Source organism: Camarhynchus parvulus, chromosome 7 (assembly GCF_901933205.1).
Source record: "Camarhynchus parvulus chromosome 7, STF_HiC, whole genome shotgun sequence".
In the NCBI taxonomy this organism is placed as follows: Eukaryota; Metazoa; Chordata; class Aves; order Passeriformes; family Thraupidae; genus Camarhynchus; species Camarhynchus parvulus.
In genome coordinates, this window is record NC_044577.1 from 19,691,010 (window position 1) to 19,716,535 (window position 25,526).

The 25,526-nt window shown below is 39.3% G+C and overlaps 1 protein-coding gene across 3 annotated transcripts in view; it reads right to left on the reverse strand.

Annotated features, from left to right (window-relative positions):
* Positions 1 to 25,526, reverse strand: part of CSRNP3 (cysteine and serine rich nuclear protein 3) — a 96,307-nt gene that overhangs the window by 66,754 nt on the left and 4,027 nt on the right. Inside the window, exon 1 of one of the 3 annotated variants that reach the window (XM_030952930.1) lies at positions 11,617 to 11,641. The exons of the other annotated variants lie outside the window; for them this stretch is intronic. The gene's annotated coding sequence lies outside the window, so the exon portion shown is untranslated. Of the gene's footprint in view, positions 1 to 11,616; positions 11,642 to 25,526 lie in introns of those variants that run through there. 3 annotated transcript variants of the gene reach the window in all.

Consider the following 25,526-nt stretch of genomic DNA (forward strand, 5'->3'; position numbering starts at 1 on the left):
AAAAATGTTTTCCTGAAAGGGATTTCGTCAGGCTAAATGTATGACTCAAACAGAAGTTGCTTAGATCTCAACCTTTGCCCTTTTGTCCAAAAATGAATTACTATAAACTGCAAAGAAAGCACTGTACTTTTATTCTGAGGACATGGAAAGGAGAGCTTAGCATCACTTTGTAATAACCTTTGCAAAAATGTAGGAATGCATTTTTATGAACCAACCTCGAATAAAAACACATTTACAAAAAAGAAAAAAGAGATAAAAGAACTAAACACACACTGAAACCCCACAATTATCAAGAATCACCCCCCAAGTACAGGTTTAAAAACAACTCCTCTGAATTGTCCCCCATATCCTCACTATATCTCTTGCCAACCACCTCTTCCATTGTCTCCTGCAGTGCTTACAGCACTGAAATTGTGAAATCACCATGATTTCCATGGCAACAGCCTGCAATATCAAATCCACAGGATTATAGCTTGACTGTAGAAGAGGGTAAAGAAGCAGCTGGAGTGTGAGAAAGAAAATGCTTACATTCAAACATTTCAGTGAAGAGAGTGAGAAATGAGCTGACAAAGAGTTTATCGTACAAGCAAGACCTAAGTCAAATCCATGTGTGCACCCATTGAAATTGTGGCTACAGGAGTCATGAGGTTCCAGGTCCAAAGAACATAAGTCATAACTGCACTGCAAGGCAAACCTAGTATCTGTGATCATCATGAGTGCACAGCCAGTCAGAGGGCAAGAGCTCATTTCGTACCCTGAGATGACTTCCAGACAAAAGCTCTTTTGTCAGACACGGTCTCCCACCAGTAAAAGCACATAGCAACTGGAGGGCTAAATGGTATCCTGTGCATCAGTAAAGTCACTGCACATAGTGAGAGTGTCAACAGCCACAACTGTTCCCAGCAAGTAGGAGAAACAAATATTTTCTATACCAAAGGACTTTAAATTTGCCTGGTTTCAGCATAGCCTACATTTGCAACAAGTGCCACAATCTAGCAGCAGCAAAGCCATTTCATTAAGATAATTTGTATAATGAACCAAAACAAATGGGTTTTAGGATTCCTGGAAATGACACAGGTTAGCTCTACATCACTAGCTGATCAAGATAAGGTATAGGAGGTACAGGGTACTGCAGAACCTGAGTATCACCACAACACAAAGAAGGCATAGCTAGCCATTACACATATTTAGTGTGACTGTTGCCTGATTTTTGTTCTGAATTTCTTCCAGGAAGGCTACTGAGAAGGTTGTTTGACAAAGTAGTTGGGATCAAATTTAGGTGTTGCCACTTTCTTGAGATCTGTTGATTCTAATCTCTCTGTAATCAAGTCTCCCCAGGAATATGTAACATAGGGGAAGGAGACACTTCCATTACTCAAGAGCTTGGCTACCACAGAGAGAGATTAAAGAGTGTCTAAAGCTGTTTGTACACACTATGTACCAGCAGGAGATCCCTTTAGAATAACATCTGTATTAACAGATGCCACTCCATAAGCCAATATACTTCAGAAAAAAAGCACATCTGCACAGTAGTGCAAAGGCATGCTATCTGATAGCCTTATTTACACAGGCAACCTGCAGTACCTGAGCAAGATCCACATCTCCAGGAACTAGAACATAATGAGCATGGGACACACAACCCAATGCTGTTTATGAAAGCGTGTGATATATCCCAGTGGAAGAATAAGCAACAGTCAAACTTCTAATAGCAGTGAGGCCACAAAGTTAGTGATATCACTAAAGGCTTCCTAAGTGCACCATTGGGGAACGAGGACAGAGAATTCAACTGAGTTTTTCTGTATGTCCTGTACCATAACTACAATTGAATAGGTAAATTCAGATTTTGAGGAATCAAAGAAATCCAAATCCAATCCCATTTGAACAGAAGACCCTAGAGGTAGGTCTAATGGTACAAGGCACCAAAGACTTACACAAGTCAAATTTTCAATACGTGAATTGAAAGCAAAACTATAAATAAGTCCCATAACTGATAGGAGGAATCATAAGGGTAATGTAACCAAGGAGCAATACAATTTTGCTAATACAAGTCACTTAGGGTATGTGAGACTTCTATTATATAGGATGGGAATACTCTTAAATACACAGAAGTACTTCAGCAATATTATGAAAAGAAGTTAGCAAATGTATATAGGTATAGAATGCAGAACACAGAAGTCCATGTCTGACTATAGGGACCAAACAACAGCACATGATTAAGAAAAACAAATGGATGGTCAATTAATATTCTTGGACTTCCACTAAGGCACCAATGATGTTCAGCCTTCAGAGTCTGAAAAGTAACTGTCAGCTACAGTGAAGAGATCTGCTATATCATCCATTGTGTTAAAAAGGACGAAAGTTGGCTTGAAAGGTTCAATTAGAAACAGACATTTCCAGACAATTACTAAACAGCTGTGTAGTAGCAACAGTTCATTTGGAGCAGCATCCTTCCAATTCACACAACTAAGGAACAAGCAGACACTGGAATCTTTCCTGTTTGTAGATATATCCTTCACAACAAAAAAAAATCCTTGCACAGTGACGAGATACATCATCCTCTGCCATCCTTCTCGCCATACTTGTGTGGCATTAGTCCACAGCAAGGCAAAACAAAGTTGAAGCAGAGGGAACAGTACTAAAGCAAGGAAAATAAGCTAACACATTGCTATGAGCTCTAGGTCAAACACCAATTGCCTCATACAGTTAAGGACTCTTCAAGAAAGCGACAACTTGACACAGCAGAAGCATGTGATGGCTATGGGCTGTGAGAAGGATATATCTCTCCTAAACACCCCCATCCATTTTTTACTCCTTCACTTCCTAGTTTTCCTCCACCCTGATGAAACTACTCCTACAATGAGATCATTTAGCCAGTTCTCTAGCTGTAGGTATACTGACTGGGGAAGCAAGTCCTCAAAGCTCCATGGCAACAGGCTTTGCCTTCCTACGATGCCAGATACCTGGCAGGCACCCGATATTTAAAAATTTCAGAGGCAATATGGTATTACTAGAAGATAAAAATTCCATGTAAATGTGGGAGATGTATTTCACACTGTCACAGTACTATCTGGAACCTACAAAGTAAAATAATATAAAAAGCCTGGCTGGTTTGACTTTCTCTAGTACCTAAAAAAGCTGGAAATTTTAGAGAATCTTAGTTAACAATCTTATTGCAGAAGACCTTTAGATATCTTCTTTAGATAGCAGGTATCGCCAAATCCCAGTGAAAGGCCTAAAAAGAGTGATGTTAGGATTACTGAGTGAGTGGACAGGTGACAGTGCATTCCTGTGCTCCCAGGCGAAAATTTTTCTTATGATACTGTGGTAATATACGCTGCCAAACTTGTTCTACAAAACCTAACATAAGCTGCCATATCCTCAGTGTCTCACTGACACCCATGGACAGTTTATATAGTGGGCATGATATTCTATGCTATAAAATATCCCTTTGGCCAATCTGGGTCAGCTGCCCTGACCATGCCCCCCAGGCTCCTTGTGCAGCTCCTCACTGGTAGAGGGTAAGACACTGAGAAGTCCTTGACTTGAAGCAAGGACCACTTAGCAAGAACCAAATCATCAGGGTGTTGTCAATATCATTTTCATACTGAATCTGAAAAACACAGCACTGACCCAGCTACTAAGAAGAATATGAACTCTGTCCCAGGCAAAACCAGGACAAGTCACAAAGAACAATCCAACAATTTTTTCATCCTAACCAAAATTTTCAATAAATGTTTTCCAAAATTTGGTGCTATAGTATACAGGTCATACAATATCATCTGGGACACTGAACAAATATGGAGCAGACCTGTGAAGAAATAAACATCAAGCATGTACCATATGCAGTAACCATTAAAAAAAGATATGAAATAATAAAACAGAACCCTATTCAAAATATATGTCCTCATGATTTAGAGAAAAGCCTCACTATAGAAATCAGTTATTGACTAAAGCTACGGAAAAATCAAGCGGGAAAAGAGCTCAAGAACACATTGACATTGGAGTGGAGGGGGCTGGGAGACAGGGTATAAGAAATCCAACTACTTAACTCTTTGGCTTATTTATGAAACCTTATTTTGTACTAATTTCCTCTTGAGACCTGACCATATTTCATGATAAAATCTACCTGAATAAAAATTCTTATCTGAAAATAAACCAAAAAATAAACATCAAAGGTGGGCATTCAATAAATAACTGTCCTATGTGTCACACTGCATTTCCCTCAAATGAAAGTACAAAAGAATTTAAAGTAAACTTTCTGTATCAACTGAAAGTACAAAAAAATTTAAAGTCTGTAGCAGCAACACAGATTCACTTTTGAACATAAAAAAATTCTATTCAAATGACTGCAAACTGAACTGGAGAACGCAGAAAACAGATGTTACACATAAAACATTACTGCAAAGTACTCATCACAAACGACTCCCACCCACTGGCCAGTCAGCATGTACTATAACATTCTAGGGTGACTTGGCAAATAATTTTACAGTCAAATCACGAATATTGATGCTCACAAGTCAAGATGTTTGGGTTTTTTGTTGTGATTAATACTCTTTTAATTTAAGTCTTTTTCTTAGCCTGCAAAGCTTCATTTTTTAAAAGACATTTTTCTTACCTGCTAAATGAATGTCAGCAGCAGAGATGGTTGTGAACAAATCAAGGTGGTTGCTTGGCTCCCTACAATGCACTGAATTATTCTTCTCTTTGTGTAACTGACAGTTTTAAATTTGGGGGGGGGGGGTAGTCAAACCCAAAAGCACCTACAGTGACATCATCACTCACACAAAGAATATTACTTGCTTGTGAAAATGACTGTTCACATAAGGAACTGCATTAATGCAGACAAAAAACCATTTGCATGAATGCTTGCAAACAGTGAACAACAGAGGTACACGAACATGAATCAAACAGCTGTTCAGAATTCAAATTAATGTTTGCAATACATGTTTTGCTGTATTTGGCAGCTCTAATCATAAGCACCAGTTGCCAGAGGTAGGCTCTGGTAGTTTCAGTACTACAATCTGTAAAATTTACAAACACACAGCAAGCTAATTCCCCTTAAGAGACTACACGGTATAGGTACAGGGAATACCATTAGTATAATCTTACTCATATATTTTTGCTTACAGCAGTGATCAACTTACACAAATGGTAAATAGGTAAAGTCCTTCTCTCCTTGTTTGCTTCAGCCTAGCTAAATCCACAGCACCAGGTAAATCCTGCAGGATAAGACTGCACAATTCAACCTAGGGAATGCGTTCTGGCATTGCAAGCCAAATCCTGCCAAGTCTGCTCTTTGCAGGGTTTCTACACCATCACTTTACAGTGCTCCTGATTTCACACTTGAATACTAATCCACTAATCTTCTAGACTGCCTACACATTGTTGTACACTCTAACACATGCCACCTAGCTCCACTGGCAATGAATTTAAGATGCAGAAATGATGCTGACATACGCTCACCTCTTACATCTACAAGCGGTACAGATGCTGATAGATCTGGCTCCTTTAGTTTTCCAAAAGATCTCACATGGTCCTACATGAACCAAGCATGCAAATATCCTCCTCTTCATCACTCAACACAAGAATCCTGCATACAGTGAAATGGCCTTCTAATTCTTAGCTACATCAATTGATGTCAACAGTTGAATGAAATGCTTGTATAATCCAGCCAACAGAAGGAAATTCTATGCTAGTTTTCTTAAATTTTCTCTCAGCATGCTCCCCGAGAACAAAGTAAAATGAGTAAGAGGCAGTATTAATTCAACCAGGAAGCTGGGACCTTAGCATTCAGGTCTCCAGCAATGAAGGTGCAAGCTTATAGAAAGAGATTCAGAGGAATTCAGCAAGAGGGACTTCCTGTCAATATGAGATTCGTCCATAAAAGCTGTATGAGACAGCTTTTTTTTTTTGTATTTCATTTATAACAATTTTCTAAGCATGCTACAGCAAGCTTTCCTTCCCAGAGGAAAAGGAGATTCAGGAGAAAGACATCCTGAAGCTGGGTCACAAACTCGGGTTCATAATGCCTAACCTCCACATAAGTCTGCTAGAACACTATTAGCAGCACTGCCAAAGTCCTCTCCATAATCTTCAGGTAACACAACTGAAGACCAGGTATTGGGCACTTCTCTTCTAGGTTTTGAGTTTTCATTATGAAATTTCATCAATTAAAATCTTTTTGCCTAAAATCTCTGCAGAAGATTTCATTTTATCCTTTTTAAAGAAAAAAGAAATTATACCTGTATCCCAGAAGAAATTTTCAAGTTTGTATGGATGCTCCCAGAAAAGGCTTACTACTATTGGCATTGGCTGTACTGCCGAACTGCTTGCAGCAAAGGTCTGGCCAACACATCTTTACTGCACCTCTTTATAAAAGAACATACAACATTTGGCTTGCTTAGCACCTTCCCATCAACTGGAATGAGGTTCTGAGACTGGCAGCAGTGTATTTGGCACAGCAGCTTTGCATCATGCTGCTTCCAGCTGCAAGAATGGCAGTAGGGCTCAGCTCTATAATGAAGACTGGAATGCTATCAACTTCCTGAGTGCTGGAAATAAGTGGCTTTTAATATAAATTTTGCCCAGTTTAGCCCATGTAGTAATACTAACTGGCTCACTGCACCACCTTTTCATACTATTTCAGTGCTGATTTTCCATGCTGTTCTTTCAGGAATGTCAATCTTGCACCCCACCTGCAGAGGAACTGCACAACATGGCAGGGAATCTTGTGTATATCCTGCCAAAGTACAGCATGGCCATGACTGCTACATGCCAAAGGGGCCTTCCCACCTGTCCAGCCCCAGTACACGTCACTCAGTTCCCTGTTACCTGCTGCATTAGCACCCAGCCTGGCTGCTCCTTCACCACTGCCATCAAAGCCACTAAACAGGGAGCATGAATTCAACAGCTCTCCTCTTCTGCCACACGTTCTCTGCATCTTGACACAGGGAGTAGCCATTCTCTATTCTGAAATATGTAATGTTGAACAGCTTTTCAAAAATTCAACCAACCAAAACAAAACAAACTCACAAAACCACTCAACATGTCCAAATTCAGTGTCTGAACTCCAAAAGCAGCAGCATGAACTAGTAACGCAAAACCATACTGCAGCATATTTGCAAAACTTGCTCTGAACTAGGTATTCCTCTTTTTTTTTTTTTTCTAAAAATAGAGGAACAGACTCTTCCAGTTTAATGTTTAAGTACTGAGGGATGTGTGTACAGTGATGACAGGAAAGTGTGGATGCAAATTTTAAGTAAAAAAATGACCAAATATTTCAGACCTTGCTCTGCCCGCAATTTTTGACAATAATAGTACCATTTCTACATGACAAGATTAAAAAAAGGACTAACTTTAGGAGCTTAGAAACAAGACAAGTGGGTATTTTGGAGGCTTTCTGCCCAGTGGTAAATGTGGTAAGACTGCCTTCACCCTGTGGTCTGGTATTAACTGTACAGCACAGAATTCTGTTCCCACATGAACAAGAAACGCTGAAAATTGCTGGAAAAATCTAGCCTGGCAGAATCTTCAGCTCATCTGTTTGCAACTTGCTATCAAAAAAACCAAACCAAACCAGGGGAAAAAAAAAAAAGCCACAGTACTTCCTCCATGTTATCATCACTATCTTTCACAACCTAGACATCACAGGCAATGTGCAACAAACTTTCTCATTACTATTTTTACCAGATGAGAACTTCCACTTCTATATCCAAAACCCAAAGGATTCAAATTGGCACAACTTGGCCACCGCTATAAAATGCAAAGATGTACTTCTAGCAATGTATCACACCTTTACTTCCCCAAATAAGATTTGGATTACTTATTATCTCCATAGAATTTAAATTACATACATTGGAAAATGAGGTTTAAAATTAAAGCAAGTCAGGTTTGTCCACCTCAGTTGAAAACAAATTATTCTCAAGAAGACTCAGAAACTCATCTATCTGCTTTCTTAACGTGTTGACATCTCATATAGAATGAAAGATACTGTATCCTTTCCTCTCATTCATTTTGCTGGGTTAAAAACTGTCTGGATGGATGGGCCCAGGGAGGGATGGCCAATGGTGCTGCATCCAGCCGGCGCCTGGTCATGAGTGGTGTACCTCAGGGATCAGTGCTGGGCCCAGCCCTGTTTAATATCTTTACTGATGATCTTGATGAGGGGATTGAGTCTACCACTAGCAAATTTCCAAAGTTAGGTCAGGGTGTCGATCTGCTGGAGGGCAGGAAGGCCCTGTGGAGGAACTAGGGCAGGCTGGATGGATGGGCCAAACCAAGAGCATGAGGTTCAACATGACCAACATGACTGTCCTACTGCTGGCCACAACAGCCCCATGCAGTGCTACAGGCTAGGAGCAGAGTGGCTGGAAAGTGGCCCCGTGGGAAAGGGCATGGGGTGCTGGCAGACAGCGGCTGAGGCAGCTGGGGGAGTTTAGCCTGGAGGAGGCTCAGAGGGACCATCCAGACCACAACGCACTGGAAGGAGGCTGCAGCCAGGTGAGGGTCTGTCTCTTCCCCCAGGAACCAGCAACAGAACAAGAGGTCACAGTCTTAATCTCTGCCACAGGAGATTTAAGATGGACATAAGGAAGAACTTCTTCACAGAAAAGGTGATTAGATATTGGAGAGGACTGCCCAGGGAGGTGTTTAAGGAAAGACTGGACTTGACTTAGTGCCATGGTCTAGTTAGCATGGTGGTATTTGTTCATAGGTTGGATTCAATGATCCCAGAGATCTTTCCCAACCTAAGTGATTCTGTGATTTCAAGTAATCAAAAGCAAGTATGCAACTTTCACTTTAACTGACTTTTGGTATTTGTGATGCCAGTTAAAAATGGATTTTACTATTAACTTGCAGAGGACTAACTATTTGCATGTGTCACAACACCTTGTAATATTTTAATGCTATCTTTAAGATACTTCATAACAGGAAAAATGCCCTTTTCAATGATGAAAAATGAATCAGCATACTGACTAACATATGCTACCAGAATCATCTATATACCAACAAAATAAAAGAATACAAGGGGTATATTTAGCCCACTATGAAAATGTTTGTCATTTGTTCTGTTTTCTAGGCACAAGCAGGAAGTCATCCAATGGGAAAGAAGCAGAAACAGAAAAAACTGGTATTTTTCATTTATACTGAATACCAGCTAACGACAAAATAAGTTACGATATGCGGAAGGAATAAATAATGAAGAACTGAATTTAAAAAAAAGTAATATGACAGAATATCTCAGGCTGGAAGGGACCCACAAGGATCACTGAGTCCAGCTGCTGCAGGTTACATATTCTTAACTGAAAAAAATTAATTCTTTAAAAGATCAAATTGCTTAGCAATGCTAAATAGTTGAATGCTATTTCTTTCTTGTAACAAGTTTTTTAGCGATACAGCCTTTGGTTTTTGCTTAAGGTAATTTAACATCTTACTTTAAATGGTTTACATAGTATTTCAGTCACCTGCACATACAACTGATAAGGAAGTATTTGCTAATATAATAAGTAAAAGAAAAAGATTCTTTCATTTCCAGGTTGTTAACTTACAAAGTCAATGCTTAAGCACACTTCTTCTATCATAGACTTCCCTAGGAATAAGCCTGTGTCTTCAAATATTATACAACATCTTACCTGCATCCCCACCATGAATTTTTTAACCAACTTTCTACCTGCTTTCTTCATTTAGTCTACCTCCCACCCACATGTTCCCTTCTCAGCAGGGTCTCCAACCAAGGCTAATGAGCTTATCTCACTTCCACTGAGCTGGTGAATGCTGGCGGCAGCTGACAGTGAATGCTGGACAGAAAATGTGAATCTGTAGTTCACATAGAATACCTGAATCATTAGAGAACTTTAAAACTAGTGACAGCACAGTAGTTTTATTCGGTATTTTTCATGCTGTCATTATTAAGCAGCAGATATTTTTAGCCACCAAAAGCCAAATCCATCTGCAGCAGCAGCGTTTCCAAGGAGACAGAATAATTTAAACACATGTGGAACTACATCACTGTTTTCATCAACTACTCTGTTACTGAAGCACTTCTGAGTCAGATTTCTCATTTGATGGGGGGAAAGTGATTTGAATACATGGATTTGAGACTGTAATTTAACAGTTGAGCTTATGCTTTGAGACACATATCCATTACCTACAAATAACAAATGTTAGGATACAACTCCACTATTTTTCAGTCACTGTTATTTACCAGTTTTACATTCCAATGTAACAAAAAACCCCAAAGAGACAAAAGATACAGCTCACCAGTCTTTCAGAATAATTTTTTTAAATCACTGAAATTTGCTGCAAATTACTGATTTTTTTTAGCAAACATACCAGGCTCCATTTTCTGAAGAAACAGCTAGGAGGAAAGGACACCACTCCTGATGGTAAAGCACATAAGTAAGTAGACAGTGGACAAAGCTTCTTACAGTCCTTTTTAGCACTCATAAGAGTCCTATTGGCTAGTTCCAGTTTTTCTTTATGGCACAAATTTTTAGTAATTGTAGGTCTGCTTTTAGGGAATTCTCTCAGTGAATACAACAAAAATGGATTGATGCATTTACTGATTTTAATCTCTGAAATCTATTAAAACTTAATTCCACCATTTTAGCTTTATAAATATATTTTATAAATATATATACACTCAAATCAGTTATAATCACAATTTATTGACATCAATTAATATTTTTTGCTTCAAACCAGCAAAACAAGGTCCTGTGTAACAATTATTTCCTACATGTAAAATGTAGAGGTAAGTCAACAGAGAGCTGACTCATTGAAATCCTTGCCCCAGTGAGGCAAATATCAAAATATCCTACTGTTTCAGTGGGGCTAGGACTTCTGCCTTTAGTCCTATATTGTCATATAATGTGACTTGATAAACCAATCTACTTTCTGCACCAAGCAATTTATTTGCTGCTTGCCATCTCCAGACTGCATGAACTAACAGCTGCTGCTAACACAAACTCTGCAGAAGCAAGCTATTTCAACAATTAAAACTCAGATGTAAATGCTGTAGGTACTACATTTATCTGTCTCACACACATAATAATATGCATTTTTTTTCCTTTATAACAAAGATAATTTTATACCTGAGTTATCAATCACATTCATTCCAAACCTAAAAATAATGCAAAAAATCTACAAAATCCCTTTCAGTAGTACTGAGGAGCCATTCTTACAGTTTATTCACCACTAAAAAAGACAGCTTCAGAAGCAGTTCATTTTCCTATGCAAACTCAAAGAAAGCATTTTTAGATCTTCCAGTACTCTCTTCCTGTTGGTAGCATACACTGTATTTTGAACAGTGAGTATTTCCATCACACAAAATGACCTCTCTTCCTACAGCTTACTGAGCAACTTCGGCATCAATGAGATGCAATGCGTGTCCTGTCACATGAGAAAGCTGCCAGCATCAGGCATGCCTATGATTTCACTGTTTATGGATCTCACATCCGTTGAAACCTCCAAGGCAGCAGAAATAATAACGGGAAAAGCTGCTTCAGAGTCATTTGTGAGAAACAAGCAAGACACTTGCACATGCATTTTTATATCCAAGAAATGTTGTGGCAAGGATCAAGAATAGCTATTCATAACAGGAATTTTTTTCACCCTTACCTGTAAATCCGGTTTCTGTGTTTCAGCTCTGTCAGTGCAGAATGAAAGGTTTACTCCCCCTTTTTCCATCCATCAGACAGCAGCCATCCAATAACTGAAGTCATCCTGGCATCCTCTGGAACATGCTCTCTGCCTTATTTCCCACTCCCCACCCCCATCTGCATGCTAGCAAAATGGGAAAAGACCAAGAAGAAAACAACAAAAAAGCACATCTAAAACCAGCTTTAATAAGCTACTTAGTAGTCAGTGAGGACACTCAGCACTAAAAGGTAATGACAAAATTTAAAGACAAGGAAAAAAAAAAGTCCATTAATAAGGCTTCAGCTCCACTACTGAATGGGAATTCTCCCTTTCAGCTCGTTTTTGTGAGGAAAAAACAAGCAAACAGCTGTAGGAACACAGTTACTGCCTGTATACATTCTTTGAGACTGACTCAGCTATCCAGATCTTCAGTGAAGAGTGCTGCTGTGTATTTAGGAAAGCTTGTGATTATCAAAATAACAGTGGTGCTTTTATACAAACAAGGATCTGAAATCTCAATGCAAATCAGAATAATTCACAGACAGATGCCAGGAATTTCCTACAAAATATGTTTTCTTTCTGTTTGAGGCAGTATTTATAAAATACCTCAAAAAGAATAATTAGTAGATACCTTTATCTTGAATATTAGCTGCATAAAACTCTACCTGTATAACTGGTATGTGTGCATTTATTTTATTGTATTTATAACAGAGTAGCCAATGCTCAGTGTGCTGCATGAACTTTACACAGAACTTTCTACCTACATAAGAATTCAAATGCAGAGAATGACTAAGTGAACAATTTTCAATTAATGTGCCTGAAATATATTCCAGTTCTTTGCAGCCTCTTAAATCTAGTTTAAAAAAAAAATTTTCCAAGATCAGAGAATTTTTATTTTCTACCTCTCTATATAAATCAGGTAGGTATCAGCTCAGTTGAAGACAACAGCATCACATTTAGTTTATGACAGTTTAATTACATTTAAAATCAAAATCAAACATGAATCTTCTTAGCTAAGATATCATTTACTGCCATATCAAAGCTTTTGTACTCCAGGATTTCCCCTTTAAAGAAAAACATTAAGCAGCAGAAGCTGACAAATACCTTTGTGTTTACAAATTTTAATCTTCAGCTATAGTTTTCCAATAAAATTAACTGTGAATTCCTTTAAATACGAGCATCTGTTCTCTTCAATGAATTATTGATCTTTAACGACAGCAAGACTATACCAATTAGCATACTTTCACTACAAAGTAATAGCTGATTTAGCTTCTGAAAAAATTAGCTGTCAGTCTTATCACAACAAACTGCCAGCAGATCCTGAGCATAACATTCAGATTCTGTCTTTACAAGTAAAGTAGGTGTCTTTTTAACCAAATTACCTCAGTTTAACATAAAACCTCTTCTTAGATGCCTAGAAAAATGGAAATCCCTTCCTGCAAGCATTAAAAAACTATTAGGTTTCAAATCCAAAAAATCAATACAATTTCCTTTACTGGGAAAAAAGGGAATACTGAGGGACACCTAAACAGACATTTGGCCCTGATAAGCAATTGGCTGGAAGACTTCAAATTTATTTTCTTTTTGGTCTGCAGAAAGAAATTTGGAATTGAGCATCAACACTTCACCTTTCAACAAGCCTGAGTGCTGAGAGAAATTAACAGACATTCAGAACTGCAGTGCTACAACTAGACTTAATAAATATTTTTAAAATTTAGATGCAAGGTGCAGCACTGTTCCATCCCCCAAACACCATCAGAATAGCTAGTCAGAAAAATGGGCAGTATAAACACGTCAATCATAATGCCTTGCAAAATCTACTGTGAAAATAGGAGAGTATGACCAACAAAAACTCCAACAGCTCTACAACAGGCACAGAATGAAGCAACTCTTAATACAGACAGTGTTTCTAAAGTAAAACACAAATAGCATTGCTACAAAAACTGATTAGCATTAAGTAGGCTGCTGCTTCCCCCACACTCCACAAGGGCTGCACACACAAGCCTCCCGAGCAGTGGGGTCTGTGCAATCACCAGAACCTACCCTTGCCAGTTTCCTCGGATTTCTGTGTAACATCAGACAGTCTCTGTGAAACTTGCCCCAATTTGCACATCAAAAATTGTGTAGAGTCGTTTACATAATAAATGCATTTTAAATATATTAAATTCACTTCTGCAGAGTGCTGAGGACATTCTCCCGTGCAGGTGGGGGCGTTAGGCTGCCTGGGCAAAAGCCCAACCTACAGAAAGCCCAGCTGGTGGCCCTGACAGAGGAAGGCAGCAGCAGCTCCTGCCCACCCTTTGCCGGGACCCTTCCTTCAAGTCGAGCCTCTTGCCCCCGGTCCCTGCTGGAGCTGCGCTCCCACCGCCCTGCTGGGACCCGGCCAGGCACCTCCCGAGCCTGTCCCGAGGGATCCCAGAGCCGCCTCCCCACCCGGCCCCAGCCCAGCCCAGCCTGGCAGGCAGCCGCGGCCGGAGCTGCCCCGCACGGCTGAGCTGCCCTCGGCTTCCCTCTCACCTGCTCTGTCCAAGCCACCTGCTGCCCTGGCTGCTCCCCGGCAGAGCACCTGGACCCGACTGGCCCTTTCCAGAGCCAGCACCTGCTAAATCTCAGCAATGCTTTCCAGCTCCAAAGGGCCATTATTGGACTAATTAACCACATATACACAGAGATGGAGAAATGGAAACAATCCAGGTTTGTACCCAGTCCCTGCTGTCACTCAAGGAATAACTTTTTGTACTTGTATTTGTTTGGCTATTTCTCCTTTTTTTACACTTACCTATACTTGATACTCCATACAACATACATTTATCTTTTTTCTCCTGAGCTATTACATTGGAAAAAAAAGGAAAGCTCCACCAGAAAGCAGATTCCTGCAACAACTTCCCTCACTTTTCCTTTCCCTGATTATATCTATTGCTACCAAAATATTTGTTTCTGTTTTCTCTGACTCTACAAAGAATGAAGTTTCTTTTGGAAATCCCTGTATGAAATAGTTCAATAGGATCAGCTCCCTCCTAAATAAACCTTCAGGCTCTGGTACTGGATAGCACCTCCTTCACCATCTTAGTTTCTCCTGAAATGTGTATCTTTCCAAATAGGAGAAGGCAAGCAATGGCTGAGGGCAAAATGGTCTTGCAGATGTACAAATGTCGAAGAACTCTGATTGCTGGTAACTAATAGCTCTTGATCTCCACTTCATAAACCACACAGACACTCACAGCCCCTGGATCCCATCAGCTATACTCTGGTTACATAACTTTATGATTGCTTATCACACAGTCCTTCACTAAAACCAATTACTGTAGATCTCTCCTGTCAAGGGTGAGAGCAGCTCTAACATCCTTCATGAAGGCACGGGTGGAGCTTGATGTTTAGAGAATGCTCCAGGCAGACTTTTCAGACAGTCACCTGTCTGTTCACCAGGCTACTGACTGCAGGCTCAGGCATTTGCCGAAGACAAGTAGTGGTTACTATCCAGCTCAGCAGCAGAAGAGCTATCACCTGACCTGTTGTAAGAGGTCAGGTCTTCCACAGCAAAATCCTCTTCTGAAAGATTGTTCCTTGGATGTTGAAACAGATTTCTCACACCTGTCTAGAAATAAGACCCTTATTCACAGTTCTGCTAGCAGGATCCCAGAAGCCATGTCATGTCCCACACGTTAGATCTACTGGATCTCCTGAATGCAGACAGGCATTGTAAGACCTGGTTTCTCAGCATTCTACATGTCTGTCCAATGACACTGGAAGCAGGAGGAACCTGGCTTGTAAGGTAGCAACAAGACTGTGTGAATTTCACAGCCAATGCCGATTCCATGTGGCAACTGGTATATCTGGTGTTGTTACAAAATGTGCCACCATGGTCCTCAAGCAGAATAAACACCAATGGAGGGTAAAAAAAGAAAGTGATGAATGAACTATGTATGACTTACTGATGTGTACTCAGCTACCTAGAAAAATCCTGCATAGTAAAAAAAACTGTGGTTTTTTTCAAACCCACTGATGTTTAATTATGAAACCCAGGGCAAGGTTTCCCCAGTTTGAAGTTGCTGGCATTGACAGGAAGTTATGTATGATTTATGACAGCAAACAGATGGAAAATTGATGTTTCTTTCTCACAAATAGTAGAAAAATGCCATTATCTAGTCTTAAGAAATCCTGCAGAATCCCAGTATTCTGAGGTTTAAGTAGTTGGAAGCTATCAAACAGGGTATGTGTGATACAGTTTCCATGAGTCTTTGGTAAAAGAAAAACTTCACAGTCAAACAGCAAAGTAAAAATGCAGAATCCATATAACAAGCTATATTGGCTTCAACGCCCATTGACTGCATCCAATGAAGCCTGAAAACAGGTCAGGTTGGAAAAGGTGGTGGATAATTACAGGAAATGCGCAGTATAAATACATCACCATATATTTTGAAAATCAAAACTGCTTCAGGAAAGAACAGGATTCATTAAGGACAGCATTCACACATTTTTACTCTTCAACAGAACCTAGAAGACTCTACTGTGTCTAAGGGAGTTGAACAGTGTTCCATTTCAGAATGGAAACAAACCAAGCCCTTTCTCATAAGACACATCATACTGGTCAGTGGATCTGGCACTTGAATATATTCCTCCTGTTACAGTAGGAGGAATTAACTATCAAGGAGCTGTAAAAACTACACTGAGATGCTGGGCTTGCAGGTGAGGATGCAGATTGAGCTCTGGGTGGGAGGACAGAGAGAGACAAGAGGCTGTGAGCTGCCAGCTTTGGGATGACAAAAGGCACAAAGATTGGTGATGCTGGCCAGGTGAATGGACACTAGAGACACAGCAGGAACCTATTAATAAGAAGGGAGATGAAGTTGGGTGACACCAGCAAGGTGGATGGACATGGGGAGGGCAGCAAGAGCTGAAGACCCCTGGAGGAGAAGCGAGACCTTTCCACACTGGGACTGTGAAGGCACAAAGCCTTTGCTGGGGGTCCCTGCTCAGAGGCACCAGCTCCAGCTGCTTCTGTGTTACTGTGCCAGGAATAAACGGCTTCATGGACGTGAAGCTCTACTGTGGACAAGCCGGGTGGAACTGCTGAGGAAACTCATTCTGGTTGTGTGAGGGGCTGTGCTGGGCGTCTAGCAGGGCCTGCCGGGTCACTGGGGCCACCTGCCATGAAGGGCTCTGGTCCCAGCTGTGCAAGGGTGGCCTTGGGAGCGCAGCTGCCAGAGCCTCGGGAATGGGCACTGGGAAGTTTCATCGATGGGCTGAGTGGGGAAGGGCTACACTGCCTATTACACTGCTAAAGGCCAAAGACACCTGCCGCAGCTTTCACACAAACAGTACTGCAGCACCCATTAGAAATAAGATTTTCTTTACTCCTTCATAAACAATACCAAGGAAAACCAAAACAAATGTTCCTTTCTTCTTAAAATACATGTAGAGAGCTTGTGTGAAATCAAATAAAATTAAAAACAAAACCAACAAACCAAAAAAAAAACCTAAGAAAACCTACAGCACAGAAACCTCCATGAAAATAGTGCCAGGTGAGAACAAATCTCAAGCAAAACTGAAAAACATATTCAAGGCAGACTAATTTAAACCTCTTAGAATGCAAGTTACATAAATTTCAAGTTTCTCAGACTCCCACCCACTTACCAACATTCAGTCTATACTCCTTCAATCAGCTCAAAAGTATAGTCATCTGCCTTCAGTCAAAGCAAAAGTGGTATAACAAATGACACAAAAAGAGACAAAAGGTAAGCAAGGAACTTTTGCACCAGAGTATACATGGATTTCCATTAACTCATCTGTGACTATCTTATAAAGCAGCTTTCTACCATGGAAATTATTTCCAATTTTGCTTATTTGCAAACCAACTAAGTCAGGTAAGCACTTTCCAAAACCCAGATTTGACTTCTCATAACTAAATAACAATACAAAAGCCTAAAACATCAGACTTCAAAAACAAGCTTCTCTTGAACCATAACATACGCTTCATGACTGAAAGGCAAAATTAAACAAACCTGAAAAAGTTTATTAACCCAGTTTTTATTAGTGGTAAATAAAAATTCTTGGCTTTTAACTGTATCTGCTCCAGTCATGGTGGCACAATACAGTAAAGAGGAGGTACTACCTTTTGAAAGGAACACAGACAGACTGACAGCGAGGTCAGGGAGGAACACCACTTTTCACTGCTATGACACAGGCACCTTATGAGATTGCACTTAGTCAACACAGCTGAGTACCTGAAAGATTTATGAGGGTTCTTTTTCTGCTTATTTGCAGGCAAGAGTTTCTTCTTTTATTTATATTCCTCCTCCTCTACTAATGCACTGGCTTGATGAAGCCTTTAAGGTTAATAAACATACAGAAACATAAATGCATAAAGCCAAATATTATGAGCTTAAGCAGCTATACCACAATTAGTTTAGAATCAAACAGGAGAGGTGGAAAAACATTAAGAACAGGGATAATATCTACATACATTTCCTCCAAACATTTGATGCTTATCCCAACTGTGGGCATCTCTCATTTTTTTCAAGAGTAAAATCAAAAAACAACTAGATTTAGATACATCTTGCCCTGAGTATTACCATCCTGGTTTCAACCACATGCACAGTGTCCTAATCCTCCTAATTTGGTTTTTCCTAGCAAGTTTCAGCTCTCTCTCCCCTGCCCAGCTTCATTAATGAGTCTACAGCTACCCTATCTTCAGCCTCACCTATTGCTCATACTCATATTCATTCATATTGGTCACTAAAAGTAGCCCTTAGCCTTTTACTTTTATTGGGGCTTCTATTGTGGGGCTGCCCACAGTCAGTTCCCACAGATGACCAGAGAGGTCACAAGGCTACACGGATATCTCCTGTATTAGATATTGGATTTTGTGCCATATGCTACATGCATCCATGTGCCAGCCAGTCATCAAAAGAGGTATCAAATGGTGAATCAGGTCCTCAAGTACACCATACAGACAAACCAGGTTGTTTTTCATAACCATTTCTGGTGTAAAAAATTAACAGTGTTTTACATTTCTACCAACAAAAGTACTACATTTTTAAATACACTTACACAAAATTTAATTCCAGAAGTCACTGAAGGAGCTCCTCCTTTATCCCATGTATACTTTTAGGAAAGGCCATGCACTGTTGCTATTCATAGCACTCAGTGTTTTTCCCCAGTGCTGCTGATGCACAGCTCACTAAAACAGACAAGGAAAGAGCATCCAAGGAAATCATGTCCAGTTCATAAGGACATGTGACTAACCAGTACTACCAGCCTTTCAATACCACCACTTCTTCCTTGGGGCCATTCTCATGCCTGTTCCACGCATGGCTTTTTCCTAGTGTGTTTGTTTGTAATAACATAAAGAAAAATCACCATTGTACAGGAAACAAACATAAGAAGTTATGCATCACATAAAGATTAAAGATCTTTAATCACAAAAGATGATGAGTAGGGCATTAAGTTAAGCTATTGAATTAATAGTAAGCAAATTTAAAGCTTGTAAATGGCAGAGCTGTTAAAAAAGGGGGGGGGGAAATTATATGAAAGATCAGATGCTTTCTCAGACATTCAGAGTGCGCCTAATTTGTCTCCTTGTAAAATGAAAGGTCATTATTTACTTTTTACTCCATCACAGCTAAGACAGAATTCAAAATGTACATAATTTTGCTGATAAATTAAAATGCCCTCACTCCCAAGTAACAGGAACTTCAGCTGCACCAAAGAAAGCAGTGTTCTGCAAAAATCGACCTGTGTCTTCACATACAGATCTGCAAAAGCATTCTAGAAGAGAACACTCACTTGGCAGGGAACAAGAGTCTAGCTCCTATTTCCAAATCAATCTTGTGAACAAGAAAGCCAAATGATCCCCACACACAAGTGAGTGGCCCAGCATTAGAGTGTTACGCTCCATTTCATCCAATATCAGCCAAGAGAAATGGCAGCTCTTGCTCAGAACTATCCTCCCAACATTATTTTACAGCTTGTTCATTACGTTATATCTCTGAAAGATTCAGGTGTCAATTTCAACACTTTCAGCCAAGAAAAAACAGTATCCAAGTGTCTCATTTTCTTAGGAACTACTCTCAACTACAATAAACAAGTACATGGCTATACTGGTAGAAGAGAAAATCCAATCACATTAAGAGTTCACCCATAGAAAAGAGATCAGTGCTTTGGATTTCTTCCACTGCACAGAGCCGACAGTACTCTAAAGCTCATGAATTCAGATATCCTACAGTGCTAGGACGCCCATTTCAGCAAGGTGGAAGCCCCAGTGAAATGCAGGATGACTGAATGCAGGATAACACAAGTTCTACTGGCTATGTTAAAAACACAGTAAGCATTACTTTAAAGGTTGTAGCTGCAGAGAGACATCAAATGGATTTCCTGACTTGCAAATGCCTTTTTAATCACCTTCAGTGCAGCAGCAGCCTGCAAGAAAATGCTTAGCAGAATCACAAACTTTGAAGGAGCCATACTAACAGAAGGTCAGGGTTGGCAGTGAAGAACAGGGTAGTCAAAAGCAACAACCAGGAGCTAATTTAAACAGTTTTCTCAAGACATGTCAAACAAGGAAAGACAAAAAACATTGTCACTGGGCAAAGAGAGCTCTTTTCAGACAGATCAGCTTCTGGAAGAATCCCAAAGTTGTCATCAAAACCAAGAAGCCTCACTTCTTACACAAACTGTTAAGCCTTAGGCTAGGAAGGATTTTCAAAGCAGTGACAGAGTCTGCTTTATTTTGCACCATTGTGAATACATAATTTTTTGGTGAAGTTAAGGAGTGATAGAAGCTGGAGAACAGGCTTCCTTCAGTGTTCAGACGCAAAATCAGAAAGTCATATGCAATGAGAAGTCATTCAAGCTCTCCTTTATTTAGATCAAGTGTTTATACTCAGTGTGTCTGTAAGGGAGAGGTGCAGACAATGGTCTCCACAGTCTTTCTACTGTATCCCTTACAGATCTTTTACAAACTCAATCAAAAATTGTCTGAAAAACCTGTCCAATCAGGTAGCTGTGTCCCGTGATGAGAGATGCAGTGTTTAAATGTAACTCTGGGGCAGAAGAAATCTGCCCTTGATGATCAGATGGTTCTTGTCTCACAGGTAGGTGGCGTGATGAAACAAAGATGGCATCAAAGATAGTACCCTTTTACAGCTACATCAAATAGGGAAGATACTGAAGGTTGGCCATCAGACAATCCCTTCAGTATCTCTGCTACCTATTGAATATGTAGAAAGACAGTGAACAGCACAGGTCAAAAACTTGTCCTTGTAACCAAGCCAACTTCTCTTATCTATTAGCACCACCATTGGCACTTCCCTGAGGGTAAACTGGAACAGTTCTACAAAAGGCCTCACTTGGAAATAGATTAAGTATAAAAGGGTAAAGGGTATCATCCACTCAATGTTATGGATTAAAATATAATAGGAAAAGTTCCATATAAACTGGAAGATACAGGAAAGCCTTTTCAAATATTTTCATATATCACATGAATGACTATTTTTGCTATTTTTACCTACTAATGCACAGTTCTCACCAAGCACTTTCACAGGGAACACAAAAATTATCCATTTTAGAATAATTTAAACTTTTAGATGAATGCTGATCACTCTACAGAGATTGAAAAGATGAGTTCCCTAATCATTTATTACTAAAACTAAATTAAATATGAATTTAAATCTGTTTTAAAAGTGGATTTTTAATAAATTTTTTTAGTCCATCTTTTTTTAAAAATCTAATAGTGAGATGCAAGCAATTCAAGATATTCTAATAAACACTCTATTTCACTCTAGGGATACAATATGATAAGAGAACAGAAATCCAGGCAATTTTAGCTATATTCATGGGGCTTTCCTCCTCTCTGATTGACATTTACAGACTTGATCTTTAATAGTTTTGATAATAATTGAATGTATTCATTTTACAGATAATATATCACTATAAAAACTACAATTTTTCCACATCTTAATAGAAATTTTACTCACACCCAGGATCAGCAACAGTATGAGTAGTGTTTCATCAGTAATATATCAGATGCTGATAAGAAAACCTGATAGTGATCAGTTTAGGAGCTACTCTAAGTCTATAAAGAATCTTCATTAAGCACAAAACATTGCAGTAATTTTATTTTAATATCAGCATTTTTATCAGTCTGTTCCTTTAAAAAAAGACTGAAGTAATTACTTTTGTTCATTACTTATTCCTTAATGTAACCCACACTGCATTCTGCAAACAAAAGTGTGAATTTTCTTTAAAATCCCTCTTCAAAAGGGAGGTACCACGATCAAAGAATTCGGCAAGAGCATCAGTTGGCTGCAATCACGCACTGACACCTAGTGAATGCTTGCAGCTAAGGAATCCTGCGCTCATCTCCTCCCCGCCCTGCACCACAAGTGTTACCAGCACACTCATCCTGACAAGGGGCTTCAAACACAATGTGTCCCTAATTCCGACTGGGGGGACACCAGGACGTGCGGTATTCCGAGCATGAAAAGGCACATAAAGCATCTGACCAGCTCAAAAGCCTGTATGTCCCTGTAAATGAGTCCCTACTTTGTTCTATTTTTCATGCGTAATGGCAGCCTAGTGACTAGTGCTCAGTGCGGCAGTGAGAACGAGCAGACAGACAAGTTCCTCGAGACGAGATGGATTTTGCAACCCCCCAAATCCACTCAGGGAGTCAGCTGGCTGCACACACAGCACAATTGTTTTCTTTCCATTATGCAGCAGATGGTGCTGGAGATGATCTGAAAAGCCCTTAAACGTGAACGGCACATGCAGAGAAACAGTGGAGACTGCAACCAGAGGATTTATAGCCGAGAACAATCTGGGGTCAGTGATTATGTCATCACATTGTCACTCCTAATGTGTCTCAACAGAGATGCAGAAGCTAGCTGTTCGACCCATTCACGAGCTCCATGCAGAATCACCAGCCTCACATCCTCACCAGAAACAACTCAGTTCCTGACATTCTTATTCCACTCCTCTTATTCTTTAATTGCATTTAAGGGACTCTTTTTCCCAAACTTTTTGCATTTCTTCAGCCTAAAACCCAAGGTAGCAATTATCTGTTCTCTTGAATTCTTAGGGAGTGCTGGACAAATTATTCAGTGAAAAACTGCACTGCCTAGTATTACAAGCAAAGCCAGAAAACAAATTCCAAAATAAGCCTTCAAGCTCTTACAAGTGAGTTGAGGTTGTGCTGAAGGCAGGGGAGGAGGGGCAATGCAATACACTGCCAGATGCTATCCATCACCGTAAATTTTCAGACCCATGTTCCAAATTCCAGTTTTCACAGCCTGTGTTTCTTGAATTTCCAAACAGAATGTTCCAGAATCACATACAGCATTATGAATTGTATACCTCTGCAGCCTGTAAGTATTTTTCCAATATTAGCTCTGAATTGACTTCAATGGAAGCTAGTTGGACAAAAAAAAAATAAAATCAGTAATTCCAGAACTTCTAGCTTCACTTGGAAAAAAAAAATATGTGTATCCAAGGTATTCATGCTTGGCTCTCGGTGCTAGGCTCAATTTCTCTTATGTATATGCAAGTTATTTTGTTACACCTATAACCTACACAGGTGATAGCAGTAGTGAAAAGTCCTTAACAAATGGATATTTGGATGAAGTTATTACTAAATAGTAGGTTGCTCTTTCCTGTATGATCCTTCTCCAGCAGAACTGCTTGTCTTTGAATGAGTAGCTCCAGTTGCAGAGGTCACAGTGGTGTTTTTTCCTTTTCATGATTCCATAATAATCCACATTTGTGTGTGGTGACGGTGGCAGGGGGAAACAGAGGTCTCTCAGCCCAAACCATGAAGAGCAGCAAGCCACTGACAACTACCTTTACTTTCCAAATTTGTTTTTAATGCACCTCTAAATTACCACATGTTATGAGGATAAATTTCTTAGATGTACTATTCAGAGGCTTTTACAACATTAAATTATTTACTTTACCTGAGCTGATTATTTCAGTAACTTTGTAATTCCCATTTCCTTTTTACCAGTTACAAAACAGAACAACCCATACTAAACTGTGGGGCTATGGCAGGAACTTGACAAATCTGAATAACTGGCTTCTTATTTTGGAATAAGTGCTCAGAAGGAAAAACAACAACACAGAAAACTTATCTGACTTTGAAAAAATGACCCAAGCAGAGTCACTCTATCAAGGCTTATCCTATAGCTATTTGGTTCAGGATACACCCCAAACATCCCATGCCACTTTTGTTCATCTGAGATGGTGAGGGACAGACACTGAAAAACACATAAAATTACTGCCACTATTAATAAAATTTAGTTTGTGAATTGGGTGCAGTATTTTGAGATCCTTCATTTAAAAAATACAGTGTAAGTCTGTTAAAGAAGTAAATATTTTATGAATGCACCTTGGAAACAAGTTCAAGCTAAAGTAAACATTAGTAGAAGCAGAGCAAATTCTGAGCAACTAAACTCTCAATAGTTTTTATAAGCATATACAAGGTTCACAAATATATAAACATACAAATTTCTAGGTATATAGAGTGCTTTCCTGCTTGTTGGGACTGTATCTGGAAGACAATATGTTTTTCTATGCTATCACCACAGTAAGGCTTGAAATTTTTTTCATAATTTCTTATACCATGTCAAAAATTAGAACAGTAACTGTATTCTTCTCAAATAAGAATTCACATTTAGGCATAAACATATGGGCAAAACACAGATGACTGGGGAGGAACCTGAGGGGGAACAGCAGAGTGCCTGATCAGCTTTCAATGATCAAAATTTCTTTTGTAATAAAGAATATTTATACTCCCTCAAAGCAGCATCCTGCTTGGCAGTTCAAAAATCCTTGTTGCCATGGGAACTGCAAAAGAAGCCAGTTGTGACATAGCAAGCCTATAACAGAAACAAGTCTACTGTGAAATGACCAACAGTTCAGGGTTTTGTATAAAAAATGCTGAAAACAAAATGCTGCCTCAAATCTTTCTTCCAAATCCTCCTTCCACGAATATCTTGCAAATTTTCACTAAAATATAGATATTGTTTATACAATATGAGCAAATTTGTATTTCATACCTACTACATCCAGTGCAAAAATGCCTACTTCCATATGTGTCCTTTGCAGATATATTTGGTACAAAGTGTACATTAGTGATTTATATTACTGTAATTTATGTAGAGAGACAAACAGATCTCAGAAAAACAGAAGAGACAAAAGACTAAAGAAAACAAAAAAATACTGCATAAGAAACCATATAAAGGAAGACTTCTAATGAAATTATATAAAACAATATTTCAAGGGTATACATGCAATTTGCCCTTTGTATCTGTTCTCACCGGGTAAGAAAAATCAGTGCTTGATTACTAAAATAGAACATCATGCCTTTTGAGAAGGCTGTTGGCACTTCAAAGCAAAGTGAAAAAGCAGTGTCAAACCCAGAGTCATGCAGTTCCCACTAGAACACAAACAGTTTGCAGAAGTGTGAATAAAAAAACCCAACAGGCTGATCAAAGGATCCATGTAATAACATGGAACTCATACTTTCAAACATAACCCTTTCAGTACCCCATTATAATCTTATCGAGACACTAGACTTATTTTCCTGTCAAATATGTGTACGATAAAAATGTCCTGAGAACACCACATGATAAGTACTGCACTGAAATGATGTGACCTTTAGGTCACATATGCTGATTTGTGACACATCAATGAAGTTGGGGAGAACCCTGAAGAAAACAGTTTTGCAAAACAGTTACCTGCAAAACTGCTTTTATATGTCAAAGTAGTCTCGGATATGTTTAGAATACCTTTTAACATTGTAACTACTTAAGTATCACATTATGACTAATTTAAAAAGAATCCTAGGGAACTAGGTACAAGTCTTATCTGCAGACTGCCTTATGGCTCCAGATTGC